This window comes from Zalophus californianus, chromosome 6, assembly GCF_009762305.2.
Source record: "Zalophus californianus isolate mZalCal1 chromosome 6, mZalCal1.pri.v2, whole genome shotgun sequence".
Lineage (NCBI taxonomy): Eukaryota > Metazoa > Chordata > Mammalia > Carnivora > Otariidae > Zalophus > Zalophus californianus.
The window spans coordinates 56,572,843-56,587,847 of record NC_045600.1 but is presented as its reverse complement, the minus strand read 5'-3'; positions in this window follow the sequence as shown (position 1 = coordinate 56,587,847).

Genomic DNA, 15,005 nt, shown 5'->3' with positions numbered 1-15,005 from the left:
AATTCTCTCCTTCTGCCCCTTATCCCACTGTGCTTTCTCTCTCTCTCTCTTTCTCAAATAAATAAATAAATCTTTAAAAAAAAAGTTCTCAACTCAAGATCTGCATAGAGGACCTGAAAGCTTCTGTGACTACTCTAAAACAAGCATTTATCTTTTGTAGCCATGAGGCAGAGATTTCTGAAAACAATATCCAGAATCGAATCCTGCAAGTGGGTGGCTTACAAGCAAATTTTATTTCTAAACATGTAATATATCTCAGGAAGGGATAAGATCTTGAAAATCGGAATGCAGCCATATGGGCAGATTCCAATGAAGCTAGGGAGGGACCTTGAACTCTTAAATCTTACTGAAATTTCTTTGCCAGCAGAAGCAGCCCTTCCATACTCTCCATATGGATGATATTCTTCACTTGCCTGAAGACCTGGCCCCACAAGAGATTGCTAATCCTCCTCAGTACCTATTCCCACCACATTTTCCTTACTTCTCTATCTATAACAAGACTGAATTCCCAGCATGCCTTCAACAGTGAGATACAAATGCGAACCTTGAGAAGATAATGTTACATAAAAACAGAATTGCATGACTTTGCCAATTTAAAGTAACAGAAATCTGTGGATGCTAAGGATATGAGATCAGAGTGTAAAGAATAGAAGTTGAATCAGCACACATTTATTGATATGGCATCATAAACAGAGATTGTAGACTCAGTGTGTAGAAGGAGCTGGTAATGACTCTAATAGTTTGCTTGCTTGGTTGACTGGATTACCAACCCAAGAATGACCTATAGTAAATTTAAATGTCAAAAGATATTTAGAAAGGTATCCAAAGGCTTAGAGGGAGTTGGAATGATAGAGTGGTTTTTCATGCAAGACCTGCTCTGTTTATCCTCTCACCTGTCCTCTGTGAATTATAGAGGCTGAGAAGTCCCACGATATGCCACCTGTGAGCTGGAGACCCGGGAAAACTGGTGGTGTAGTTCCAGCCTTAGTCCAAAGGCCCGAGAACCTGGAACACTGATGCCCCAGTATGAGGGCAGGAGAAGACTAATGTCCCAGGTTAAGCTATTAGGCAAAGAGAGAATTCTCTCTTACCTTGCTTTTTTATTTATGCTTCTAACAGATCTGATGAGGCCCACCCACATTGAGGAGAGCAATCTATTTTATTCAGTCTACTGATCTGAATGTTAATCTCATCCAGAAATATCCTCATAGACACACCCAGAATGTTTAACCAAATATTTGGGCACCCTGTGTCCCAGTCAAGTTGACACATAAGATTAATCATCACATTCATATATTCAGTAATTATAATCTAATTATCAGTCTCTTGAACTTATTTGCTTTCAAACTTATTGCCCTTTACAAGCTGGAGAGTTCCTCAAAATTAGGGACTCATTTTAATTCACATTCATCTTCACATTCCCAAAGATGTGAACAAATTAGATAGAAGGAAGCACTTGATTAAATGTACCTGAGGAAAACAGAAGAAAGTAAAGTACATACTAGGTTCCAGAGATAGAACCAGGCATTCTCACTTGCCACCATGTCACTCATTGACGTTAATTTTAACATTAATTAATAGAAAGGAGTAGAGTTACTTATACAAGAAGAAAATAATTTCTGATATTGGTAAAAACAAACACAACCTCTTAAATATGTTTTGATGTCAAAACGAATAGGAGTCAAGCATGAACATTATTACAGATTTGAAAAGCAGCATGTGAAATTCACAAAATGCTAGTTATGGCAACCCCTTAATTTGCTATTTAGCATAATTAAAAATATGTTTTTTGGGGGAGGGGCAGGTCATATGAGTTGGTTTTTCCCCCCTCCTAATTGTGACTTTGGAGGAGCTAATTTCTCAGCTACTTATCTATCAACTGACTGTAATAATAGTTTTCTGAAAGTTGGATGAGGATTAAATAGAGAATAGTGATTTTGTTTAGCAAAATTAAAGGTGTTTTAATTGATGAATGAAAAAAATTGCTCTTGAATCTTGAGTGGGGTGAAGGACACCTCACAAACCACCAAAGCAGAGTAACACAAGCTAAAATGAAACAGATTTAGAAAGCAGAAAAATAAGGGCTTGCTGAAGACAGTCTATATTACCTAGATATCTTTACTAACAGTAAATATAAAAAGTAGCTTATGTCTCTAGGTTATTAGGAAAAATGAATTATGTAATTATACAGAATTTTGAAAAATATGTTAAATACTTCTCAGGATGCTATTTTTATTTTGCCCACATGCCAACACCTCTTTTTCTATTTTTTTCCTGTTCATGGTGTATTTCTAATCTTTAACTGGAAGAGGTTGGTGATTTTCTTATTTATAATACCTTCAAACCTCCAGTTAAAGGATCTGGCTTCCAGAATCAGATCACCCATGCACATTCTCTTGAATGGTAGGAGTCATGTCCTCGGAACATACAATACCACGACCAAGAGCAATCGATAGCAACCAAGCCAGGAACTAACTGGCACAAAGATAATCAGAATGCAATCAATAGTTTGAGATTTCTCTTCCATAGGTTTCTAATTTTCTTTTACCTTGTCACAGACATGTACCAATCACCATTTCAAGACAGGGCTGGATTGACCAGAATGGATAAAGTTCCCAAACTACCTTCGTAATCCAGACATTTAAAAATTGAAGAGTTAGGGCTATCGTTATTTCATCAATGAAAATTTCAGTTCTGCCTTCATTTTTTTTGCCAAATGAAGAATAAGAAGACTTTTTTCATTAAACATTATTGTTTTACATCTGACTCTTGATTTTGGCTCAGGGTCGTGAGATCAAGCCCCAGATCAGGCTCCATGCTCAGCATTCTGAGTGTTCTGCATCAGCATGGAACCCGCTTAAGATTCTCTCCCTCCCTCTGCCCCACCGGGCTCGCACATGCACTCTCTCTCTTTAAAAAAAATAAATTCAAAAAATTATTGCTTTAGATTTTCAATGAGTAGTGTTTCTTAGCTGCTCAGCTCAACCAACAGTGGGAGAGTGTCCAACAATACTGACAGTCTAGATTAATGAAAATTGACACATTTCATAGTCAATAATTTATTTTATACTATAAGCATTTTTAATATATTACACTTTTTGGTGAAAGAAATCAGGACCATGTGGTAGGTGTTCAGCGTAATATTTCATTTATAACCTCAAACCCTAAAAATTAGGTGTCATTGCTATTTTACAGAGGCATAAACTAAAGTTCAGAGAAGTTAAATAACACATAGAAAGTTTTAAACCGGGAATCAAATGCATATCTGAAATATCTCAAGTGGATAAATTTGTAGCCTTTTATTGTCTTACAATCTTACAGTTAATTGTATTTATGCCAGTTTCTTTTTACAACATTGGCTTGATTTTATAATTACTCAAGTTGAAATGAAGTAAGTCATCTATCTATCATCACTATGACTCCTGCATTTTCTGCAGTTTAGTACTTGTCTAATTGCATTCAAACCCATTCAGAGGCTTTTCTTTTCTTTCTTTCTAAGCCATTATTACCTAGTCTCTCTTCATTAGACTGAATAAGAGTGCAGATTTTCTATTTCTTGGAGAAACTCAAAGCTATCTATCCCTGTTACTTTTTATTATTCCTTCAGAGTCTCATTTTTTACCATCTGGCAAATTTCAAAGGCCAGAAATGTTCATTTCAGACATGATTTCAGATTCTGAAATAAAAGTCATACCTGGAAGCTTAATATAAGAGAAAAGAGATGGAATCTGGAATGGTTAGGGAAGTTTCCATGCACTAACTCATTCAATTTTGGGTTCAACACTTTGTATTAAGTTTTGGTTTTCTTCCTTAGCAGAGCATCTAGTTTACAAAAACAGTTTCTATATACACAGTTCTTATTTATTTTCTGGATTAGTTTCTAATACTTTTTCCATCCATTTCTATGAATCAAATCTCCTCTTCGGATTTCTTCCACAGTTCTTTCCTTTTTGTCTAGACCTCCTCTTTTTTAGCCTTCTCTGACTTTTCCTTTCATTGTGCCTATCATCTTCTCTTTTCACTGCAGCTGTTAAGTTAAAAAAAATCAGAAAGCTATTGATGTTGCTATCTTTCTCCTGTCACTTTCATCAGAAAAAAATGGAGTTCCAATGTGCAGCATCCAGTTGCTTAGCAACAATATTTTCAGCATCTCTGTCAGCATGAAGAGTGTAAAGCTGTGTCTGCTAATGTGGCTGCATTACAAAAAAGAGCATAGTTGGAGTGGAAATAGGAAAAAATAAGCCCTGAAAAATTCAACAATCTCAGGATATAATGAATGCAGAAAAGGATGAGCATTTTTCAGTGGAAACTTTCTTTTTACCCCATGACATATCACTTGCAGAAAAGTTCATTCTCTAAAGCAACACTTCAGGAGTTATGCAATCAAAAATACCTACATGACTGTTCTGCATCAAGTTATACACTGCCAGATTACTTTATTTTCCTGTCCATATATGTATTCCAGGAACAACTAACTCTACTATGAATGTGTTAGGCACAAGCAAGAGTAAAAATTTTTAATTATAGCTTTTCAAAGTTTGTTACCCTTATTTGTTTTAATGAACAAGAAATGATGGCTTTAATATGTAAGTGTGCAAATGCATTCCTATTGTTTTTGTGACTGTATTTTAATCACACTGCATCTTTTCTGCTCTAGTGGACACATGCATTTTTCATGTTTGACATCTTTATAGTTGGCTCAATTTCAAATAAAATACTTTGATTGCTTTATATTTATGTTGTTTATGTGTTTGAAAGTGAAGAGATGCTAGAAAACCTGACAACTGAAATTCATTATCAACATAATTAAATGTAAAGTTATTCTTTCAATTAGAAAATAACTATTTAAATATGCTTTATATTTTGCGACCTCATCATTTAAAAAATATATTTATTGCATACCATTTTAGAATCCTGTTTTTATAAGCTCATATGACATTTATATACAAGTTTACAGAAAACTATAAATTTATTTAAATATTATTTGAATTTAATACGTCTTAATATAATGTGTGATATTCTATTGTGGCAAGAATTGCAGAAGCTGTTATCTTGTGTTCCCATTTCTACTTTGACCTTTATCTGCTTTGTAGCCTGGAACATGTTTTTTAGGAGACTAAGGTTCTGCATCTTTAAATGAGAGTAAGATTTCATAATTTCAGTTCTACTAGAAAAATTAAAGTGAGATAAGGAATGCAAAACACTAGGCATGTCTGATGTGCAAAAAATATTCAGTAATTTAAAGCTATTGTTGTTTAGAAATTTTCATAAAATAGACTGCCTAACCGGATGGATTTTTTTCTACTTTCTGCCTTGTTTATATAAATGTATTTTTTAACCACTAAGTTGTGTTGAGAGTTGCAGCATTCTTGACATTAAATGTCTAAATATATAGGATCCAAAGAAGCAGATGAGATATGAATAATTAAAAATCTTAATAATAACCAAGAATATTGAGTGGGTCAACATTAATATTTATTAATATTTTTGAATGAAATTATAAATAGACTGTGGACAACATGATCATAAAGTTCTTTATTTTCATAATTATGGCTTTTATTTTCTTTTACAGAAGGAAGTCTTCCACTTAAAAAGTAAAAATTAACTTTCTATTCCTAATGGCAAAAAAATTCTCTCCAAAGATCACAAATGATAATATGGAAATATTGTAAATGGTATAAGTTTATAAGAATGTAAAGAAGGGATATAAAACCAGAACAAACTGCCATTTAAAAGAGTTCATAGGCCAGTGTCAAAGAGGTTGCTGCCTGTGTTCTCCTCTAGGATTTTGATGGTTTTCTGTCTCAAATTTAGGTTTTTCCTCCATTTTGAATTTATTTTTGTGCATAGTGTAAGAAAGTGGTCCAGTTTCATTCTTTTGCATGTCACTGTCAAGTTTTCTCAACACCATTTCTTGAAGAGATTGTCATTTTTCCGTTGGATAGATATTCTGGTTTGTTAAAGATTAGTTGACCATATAGTTGTGGGTTCATTTCTGGGTTTTCTGTTCAGTTCCATGGATCTATGTGGGGTTTTTTTGTGTCTGTGTGTGTGCCAGTACCATACTGTCTTGATAGCAGTTTTGTAATATAGCTTCAAGTCAAGAATTGTGATGCGCTTTGGCTATTTGGGATCTTGTCTGGTTCCATACAAATTTTAGGATTGTTTGTTGTAGCTCCATGAAAAATGCTGTTGGTATTCTGATAGGGATTGCATTAAATGTGTAGATTGCTTTGGGTAGTATAGACATTTTAGTAATATTTGTTCTTCCAATCCATGAGCATGGAATGTCTGTCCATTTCTTTGTGTAATCTTCAATTTCTTTCATCAGAGTTTTATAGTATTTGGAGTACAGATCTTTTACCTCTTTGGTTAGGTTAGATACCTAGATACTTAGGTATTTTATGTGTTTTGGTGCAATTGTAAATGGGATTGATTCCTTGGCAGGAGTGGTGATGGGAGGGGGATGGACTAAATGGATGATGGGTGTTAAAGAGGGCACTTGTGATGAGCACTGGGTGTTATATGTAAGTGATGAATCACTAAATTGTATTCCTGAAACCAATATTTCACTATATGCTAGCTAACTAGAATTTAAATAAAGAATAAAAAAAATAAAAGAGTTCAAGCGGGAAGTAAGGCTGAGGAGCTTCTAGTTGAGACTAAAAAGTGAGTACTATCTGTCATGAAGGAGTCAACTGAATATGTGCCCCAATGAAGGCACTTAGAACTTTGAGAAAATGAACATGCAATATAGAAAGTAGAATTGACGTGTAAGATTAAGAATAAAGAATCAGTTGGAAGTCAATATATAAAATATCAGACTACTGTATTGCTGATAACTTAGAACACTTTGCAGTCAGGCAAAAATAAGTCTCTTACAAAAAATAAAGAAAAACACAAACTCTCAGGATTTTGACATTTAAGAGTTTCCAATGCAGTGGACTTTTTATTTTATTTTTATTTTTATTTTATTTTAAAGATTTTATTTATTTGAGAGAGAGAGAGAGCAGGAACAGGCGGAGGGACAGAGGGAGAGGGAGAAGCAGACTTCCTGCTGAGCAGAGAGCCAGGACCCCGGGATCATGACCTGAGCTGAAGGCAGACACTTAGCTGACTGAGCCACCCAGGCAATCCAACTCCTTTTTTTTAAGATTTTATTTTTATTTATTTGAGAGAGAGAGAGAGAGCAGGAGGAGGAACAGAGTGGGGGGTAGGGGGAAAAGGAGAGGGAGAGAGAAACTCCAGCAGACTCCACACTGTGCATGGAGCCCAATGTGGGGCTCGATCCCAGAACCCTTGAAATCCAGCAATGTGATGCCCTCAGCTTTGTTTTTCTTTTTCAACATTTCTTTGGTGATTCGGGGTCTTTTCTGATTCCATACAAATTTTAGGATTGTTTGTTCCAGCACTTTGAAAAATGCCATTAGAATTTTGATCAGGATGGCGTTGAAGGTATAGATTGTTCTGGGCAGTGTAGACATTTTAACAATGTTTATTCTTCTGATCCATGAGCATGGAATGTTTTTCCATCTCTTTGTGTCTTCTTCAGTTTCTTTGATGAGTGTTCTGTAGTTCCTAGAGTATAGATTCTTTACCTCTTTGGTTAGATTTATTCTGAGGTGTCTTATGGTTTTTGGTGCTGTTGTAAATGGAATTGATTCTCTAAGTTCTCTTTCTACAGATTCATTGTTAGTGTATAAGAAAGCAATTGATTTTGTATCCTGCCACATTACTGAATTGCTGTATGAGTTCTAGTAATTTCGGGGTGGAGTCTTTTGGATTTCCACATAAAGTATCATGTCATCTGTGAAGAGAGAAAGTTTGACTTCTTTGCCAATTTGAATACCTTTTATTTCTTTTTGTTGCCTGATTGCTAGGACTTCTAGTACTATGTTGAACAATAGTGGCGAGAGTGGGCATCCTCGACGTGTTCCTGATCTTAAGGGAAAGGCTCTCAGCTTTTCCCCATTGAGGATGATATTCGCTGTGGGTTTTTCATAGATGGATTTTATGAGTTTGAAGACTGTTCCCTCTATCCCTATATTCTGAAGAGTTTTAATCAGGAAAAGATGCTGTATTTTGTCAAATGCTTTTTCTGCATCAATTGAGAGGACCGTATCATTCTTCTCTCTGCTCTTATTAATGTGTTCTATCATGTTGATTTGAGAATGTTGAACCACCCCTGCATCCCGGAGATAAATCCCACTTGGTTATGGTGGATGATCCTTTTAATGTATTGTTGGATCCTATTGGCTAGGATTTTGTTGAGAAATTTGGCATCCGTATTCATCTGGGATATCGGTCTGAAATTCTCCTTTTTGATGGGGTCTTTGCCTGGTTTGGTGATTAAGGTAATGCTGGCCTCATAGAATGAGTCTAGAGGCTTCCCATCTGTTTCTATTTTTTGAAACAGCTTCAGGAGAATAGGTATTATTTATTCTTTGAATGTTTGGTAGAATTCCCCAGGGAATCCATCAGGCCCTGGACTCTTGTTTTTTGGGAGGTTTTTGATCACTGCTTCAATCTCCTTGCTGGTTATTGGCCTATTCAGGTTATCAGTTTCTTCCTGTTTCATTCTTGGTAGTTTATAGGTTTCCAGGAAGGCATCTCTTTCTTCCAGGTTGCTTATTGGCATATAGTTGTTGATAATAATATCTAATAATTGTTTCTACTCTCAGCTATAGACAGATCATCTAAGCAGAAAATCGACAAAGAAACAAGAGCTTTGAATGACGTGCTGGACCAGATGGACCTCATAGCTATATACAGAGCATTCCACCTAAAACAACAGAATACTCATTTTCTCAAGCACATATGGAACTTTCTCCAGAAGAGACCACATACTGGGTCACAAATCAGGTCTCAGCCGACACCAAAAGACTGAGATTATTCCCTGCATATTCTCAGACCATAATGCTTTAAAACTGGAACTCAGTCACAAGAAAAAAATTGGAAGAAATTCAAACACTTGAAAGCTAAAGACCACTCTGCTCAGGAATGTTTGGGTCAACCAGGAAATCAAAGAAGAACTTAAACGATTCATGGAAACCAATGAGAATGAAAACACATCAGTCCAAAATACCTATGGGACACTGCAAAGGTGGTCCTAAGGGGGAAATACATAGCCATCCAAGCCTCACTCAAAAAAAAGAGAAAAATCCTGAATTCACCAACTAACTTTACCCTTTAAAGAACTGGAGAAAAAGCAACAAATGATGCCTAAGCCAAGCATTAGAAGAGAAATAATTAAGATTAGAGCAGAGATCAATGAATTAGAAACCGGAAATATGGTAGGGCAGATCAACGAAACTAGAAGTTGGTTCTTTGAAAGAATTAATAAGATCAATAATCCACTGGACAGACTTATCCAAAACAAAAGAGAAAGGACCCAAATTAACAAAATTGTGAATGAGAGGGGAGAGATCATGACTAACACCAAGGAAATAGAAACAATTATTAGTGGACATTTTATTTTGACCAATTGGCCAAAGGTGAAGATCTCTGGACCAGCCCTACAAAATCACATTTGCAACCACATTTATTTACTCATTCTTATGTGTGTGTAGAATAACATGGTATTTTAGGATAACTTGAAATACAAAACATATAGTTCAAAATAAACAAAGTATAATCTTCAGAGAAACATAAGACTAAAAACCCCTTAAGGGCTCCTGGGTCGCTCAGTTGGTTAAGCGTCCAACTCTTGAATTCAGCTCAGGTCATGATCTCAGGGTCTTGGGATCGAGCTCCATATTGGGCTCCATGCTCAGTGGGGAGTCTGCTTGAAGATTTCTCTCCCTCCCCTCTGACCCTCACCCCTCTGCTCTCTCTCACTCTCTCTCTCAAATAAATAAATAAATCTTTCAAAAAATAAAAAAAAATAAAAAACCCTAAGACATTCTTAGAGATATTAATGGAAATAGTGGATCTACAATGAGTAAAGATTATTAAAAATAAGTAATAATAAAACATTAACCTATTTTTTAAATTGAAATTCTGATAAAATATATAGTTTAAGTTGATGAAATATCTTCAAAAGAAGAACAGAAAGAAAAAGAAATAAATATATACAACTAAAACTAGGAAACATGAAGATACAATCTAAACTTTAGAAGTCCAATCTGACATGTAGAACATCTAGATGGAAATAGAAATATAAAATTTTCAAAAATAGTAAAAGCATTTCCTAGAGCTGAAAAACGAGCATATTAAATTATATTGAACTTAGTAAATGCCTAGTCCAAACACTAAATAATATGCTTATTGACATATTATAAATTTTCACAACATCCATGATAAACATATTAGAAGTTTCAGAAGGTGAAAAATATTATTGATAAGGGAATGACCTTCATAAACTTTGTATGCCATGGGGCAATTAATTCCATAGCCTGAAGGAAATTTATTTTAGGTTAAGGATAATGTGTCCAGCTAATCTGTTAATCAAGTGTTAGGAAAAATGAATAATATTTTCAGACATGCAAGGTCTCAGAAATTTCATATCCTACACACTCTTTATTAGTTAATTTCTTAAGGATCTTCTTTTGCAAAATATAAATGTAAACCAGAAAGAAGCACAAAACCTGAGGGGGGGAAATCTATGAGATGTTTAGTATTTACAAAGAATAATTGTCTTAGATAAAAACATAAATATTTAGGGCACCATGATACAAAGATCAAGGAACAAAGAGGAGTCCGGGGATTTTTATATCATCCTTGACAATATGATATGACTTAAAAAGATGATAAAGATGTTAATTCTAATTAAAAAAAACAATGGGAATTTAAAACTCCAGGAAAGACTTGTACTCTAATGTTAAAAGCAGCCTGATTTAGAGTTAACCCAAGAATGGAAAAAAGAATGCAGATGCCCATCAAAGAAAGAATGTATAAACACATTTTGGTATATTCATTACAATAGTTTTTATTTAACAATAAAGATAATACACACATAATACCCCAGATAACATGATTTAATATTGAAAAGTTTATGTTGAGCAAAAGAAATGAGTCAGAAAGGAAGAGTATACTGTGTGATTACATTTATATGAATTCTAATGGGAAAACTAATCTATAATGATGGAAATTAGTTAGTGGTTGCTCCTGTGAGGGGGGCAGGGATTACTGGAGAGGGACATCGATGGGCTTTCTGAGAGGATAGGTATATTCATTCTCATGTCTGGGGTGATGAATACAAGGGTGTATACAATTGTGAGAATTAACTAAACATCTAAGCTCTGTGATTTTTATGTATATACATCAATTAAAATAAATATATATTTTAAATAAATATGTATTCTTCAGATTTTTAAGAGTACATATTTTTAATAACTTTTAAAAATATATATTCCTGAAAAAATTAAGTATTGTGCTGTTACTATATTCTATATTTTGCTTTTGTTTTGTACATATCATTTAAATTGGTTTATAAACATTCTTCAGACGATTGCATAAGCCATTACACAGTTCTTAGTATGAAGAATAATAGTGATTTTAAATACTGATTGTCAATGTTTCATATGGAAACTTAACTAAATTTTATTAAAATATGTTTTTTTTCAAAACCTATAATGGCTAAATTTTCCTTGATGATTTAAGATGCATAATTTCTTCCTCTGTTACAGCACAGTTTTTTAAAAGCTGATTCCTGGTAGTTTATTAGGCATAAATTCAAACACAATGTAACACACTTTTTGTTTTGTGAACATTTATTTTCTCATAAAAGAAGAGATCAGTCTTTTTAGCTTTTTGTTATGTAGGAATAAATCTACTCTTCATGGATGGCTAAAAGCCAAGTTCAGGTACTTTAGAATAGGAAGTAAATTTAGGATAGAAGTAGCATCAGTATGTACATACCATGGAATATGACTTAGCCATATAAAAGAATGAAATCCTGTTCTTTGTGACAACATGGTTGGACCTAGAGGGTGTTATGCTAGATGAAATAAGTCAGACAGAGAATGACAAATAATACATGATTTCACCTATATGAGGAATCTAAAAAACAAAACAAATGAACAAACAAACAGAAACAGAATCATAAATACTGAAAACAAACTGGTAGTTGCCAGAAGGGAGGTGTGTGAGGGATGGGTGAAATAGGAGAAGGGGATTAGGAGTTACAAACTTCCAGTTATAAAATTATTAAGTTACAAAGGTGAAAAGTATAACATCAGGAATATTGTCAATAATTTATAATGTTGTATGGCTGTGGATAGTAGCTACATTGACCATGGTGAGTGTAGCTTAAGGTATAGAATTGTGGAATCACTATGTTGTATATTTGAAATTAATATAACATGGTATGTTAACTATGCTTAAAAAAGGAATAGAAGTAGCATGCAACTTCTTGCAGGTTTATCCCTTTTTTAGTATATATATGGATTGATTAATATTTATTATTAGAAAAAGCACTTTCTATGCACAAGGCTATTTTTGTGACTGATGTTCTAGTGCACAATAGTATATATAAGAATAGTTCTTAGTAATGACAATAACGTGGTTCATATTTTAATTTCATAATTATTTCTTCTATCTTTTTAAACCTTTAGCCTCAGAGAAATTATCTGATAATATGAGAAGAAAATAGGGCCTTCAACATATGTGAATGCACAGTGCCAAAATTATGCACATGGCAAGTAAAAAATAACAAGTATTTCCCTCATTTGTTTGAAAATATGCAATTATTTGGTATTGTAAATATAGCAAATATTTTCTTCGCAATAACAGCCTGTGAAAATAATTAAAAATAGCATACCAATTGCTAAATTGTCACATATAATTACTCACAAAGAGTTCCTCTACGGAAAAAAAGTCTAAAAATGGTTAAAATAAAAACAGTGTTCCTCCTTCTTGAAACTTTTTTCCTTGGATCCTGAAAATAATAACTTTCCTAGTCTTGATGAAATTGCATAAATCTGATTGTTTCTAATAAACTCTGACATATTGATTATTAAGGTGACGACACTCAATCTACCACTTTGGTATTTTTTCTTAGTTAAGAAAGCCCATTCAAAATTTACAATTTATAGAGTATTTTGGTTAACTTTAGCTTTTATTTTTAGCATGCCTAAACACATCACTTAACATGTAATAGACACTCATAAATGTGTGTTGCATATTAAATGTATAATTTCAAAATTGAGTAATATTCAATTGACATCTAGAATGATCAGCTGTTACTCATCTACATGATAAACCAAAACAATAGAAGAACTAGGAATTATCATTCAGTGAATCTATGTATGTTATTTTAATTTTTTTTGTTTTTTATTTTATTTTTTAAAGATTTATGTGTGTTATTTTAAAGATTTATGTATGCTGTAATGTTTCAATCTCAAAATAAAGTGTAGTAGAAGGGAAAGGAGATGATTTCATTGAGAAATCATTCTATACAGAAAAGACATATTATTGGAATTCTTGATCAGAAGCCAGAAATTTGTCAACTTAATGCTTGAAAAAATAGGCAAAAGAATATATATATATATATATATATATATATATATATATATAATAACTGAAAAGAATAACTAATAAATGATGGGACATGATATTTTGGAACAAACTTCATGATGGTGAAAAAGATGGTGGAGTAGTAGGGGACCCTATTCCAACTGGTCCCTGGAATTGAGCTGGATATCTACCAGACTACTCTGAACACCCAGAAAATCAGCCTGACACGTAAGAAGATCTGGATCTCTACAAACAGAATATCGCAGTCGTTTGGTTTCAAGGTACAAAGTGGGGAGCTGTGATTCCACAGGCAGATATCAGAGGATAAAGGGCGGTAGACAGGAGCCTGGCCACGGGGTCCTACACCACCAGTGAGCGATAGCCTCCTGCACTGGGGATGGGGCACAGACTTGCAGACCAGTAGCAGTGGGAAAAGGACTTTAGGGCAGCCCCCGGACAGAAACCAGAGCGGCGGGGCCGTGCTTGCAAACTGGGGGTGGCTGGCGGTTTTAGAAGCACAAAGGGCAGAGACATGCCCTGACCTGGTTGAAGGACTGGGAGTGCTGCTGAGGGGCGCACAACCCAGGTTGCTGCAGTTTAAGCAGCACAGAGAGAAAGGAGATAGTGTGGCCTGGAGAGCTCACTGAAGAACAGACTGCGATCTCTCTGCTCTGAGGCAGAGGGTTGGAATTGGTCTCTTCTCCTCTGACTCACGGAAGAGACATGGAAAGCCACCAGGGAAAACCACCAGAGAACAAAAGCCCCCCAAAACCGGTTCCCACTGAGCCCATCCCCCCCTCCCCAAGAGCAGGCAGGTCAACTCTGCCCAAACAGGGTTGCCTGAGTAACAATGCGGCAGGCCCCTCCCCCAGAAAACAGACTGGGAAACAAGAGGCCAGGAGCCCTAAGGTCCCTAGAAAACAGGTGCATCTTGCTTGGGTTGTAATCAATAATTTGGATTTTATACATTCCCTCAACCACCCCTCAACAAAATGACTAGGAGGAAGAACCCCCAAAATAGGAAAGACTCAGAGATTATGATTTATGCCACAGATTTACAAATGGATGCAGATATAACCAAGATGTTGGAGATGGAATTCAGGGTAGCAATTGTGAAGACAATGGCTAGAATGGAGAAATCAATTAATGGCGACATAGAGTCTCTAAGGGCAGAAATGAAAACTGAATTGCCAGAACTTAAAAGTGCTATCAATGAGATCCAATTTAATTTAGATAATCTAACAACTAGGGTATGTGAGGCAGAAGAATGAATTAGTGACCTGGAAGACCATTTAATAGATAAAAAGGGAAAAGAGGAGGCCAGGGAAAAACAACTCAGAATCCATGAAAATAGAATCAGAGAAATAAGTGACACCATGAAGTGTTCCAATGTCAGAATTATTGGAATCCCGGAGGGGGTGGAGAGAGAGAGAGGACTAGAAGATATATTTGAGCAAATCATAGCTGAGAACTTCCCTAATCTGGGGAATGAAACAAACATTCGTGTCCTAGAGGCAGAGAGGACCCCTCCCAAGATCAAAGAAAACAGG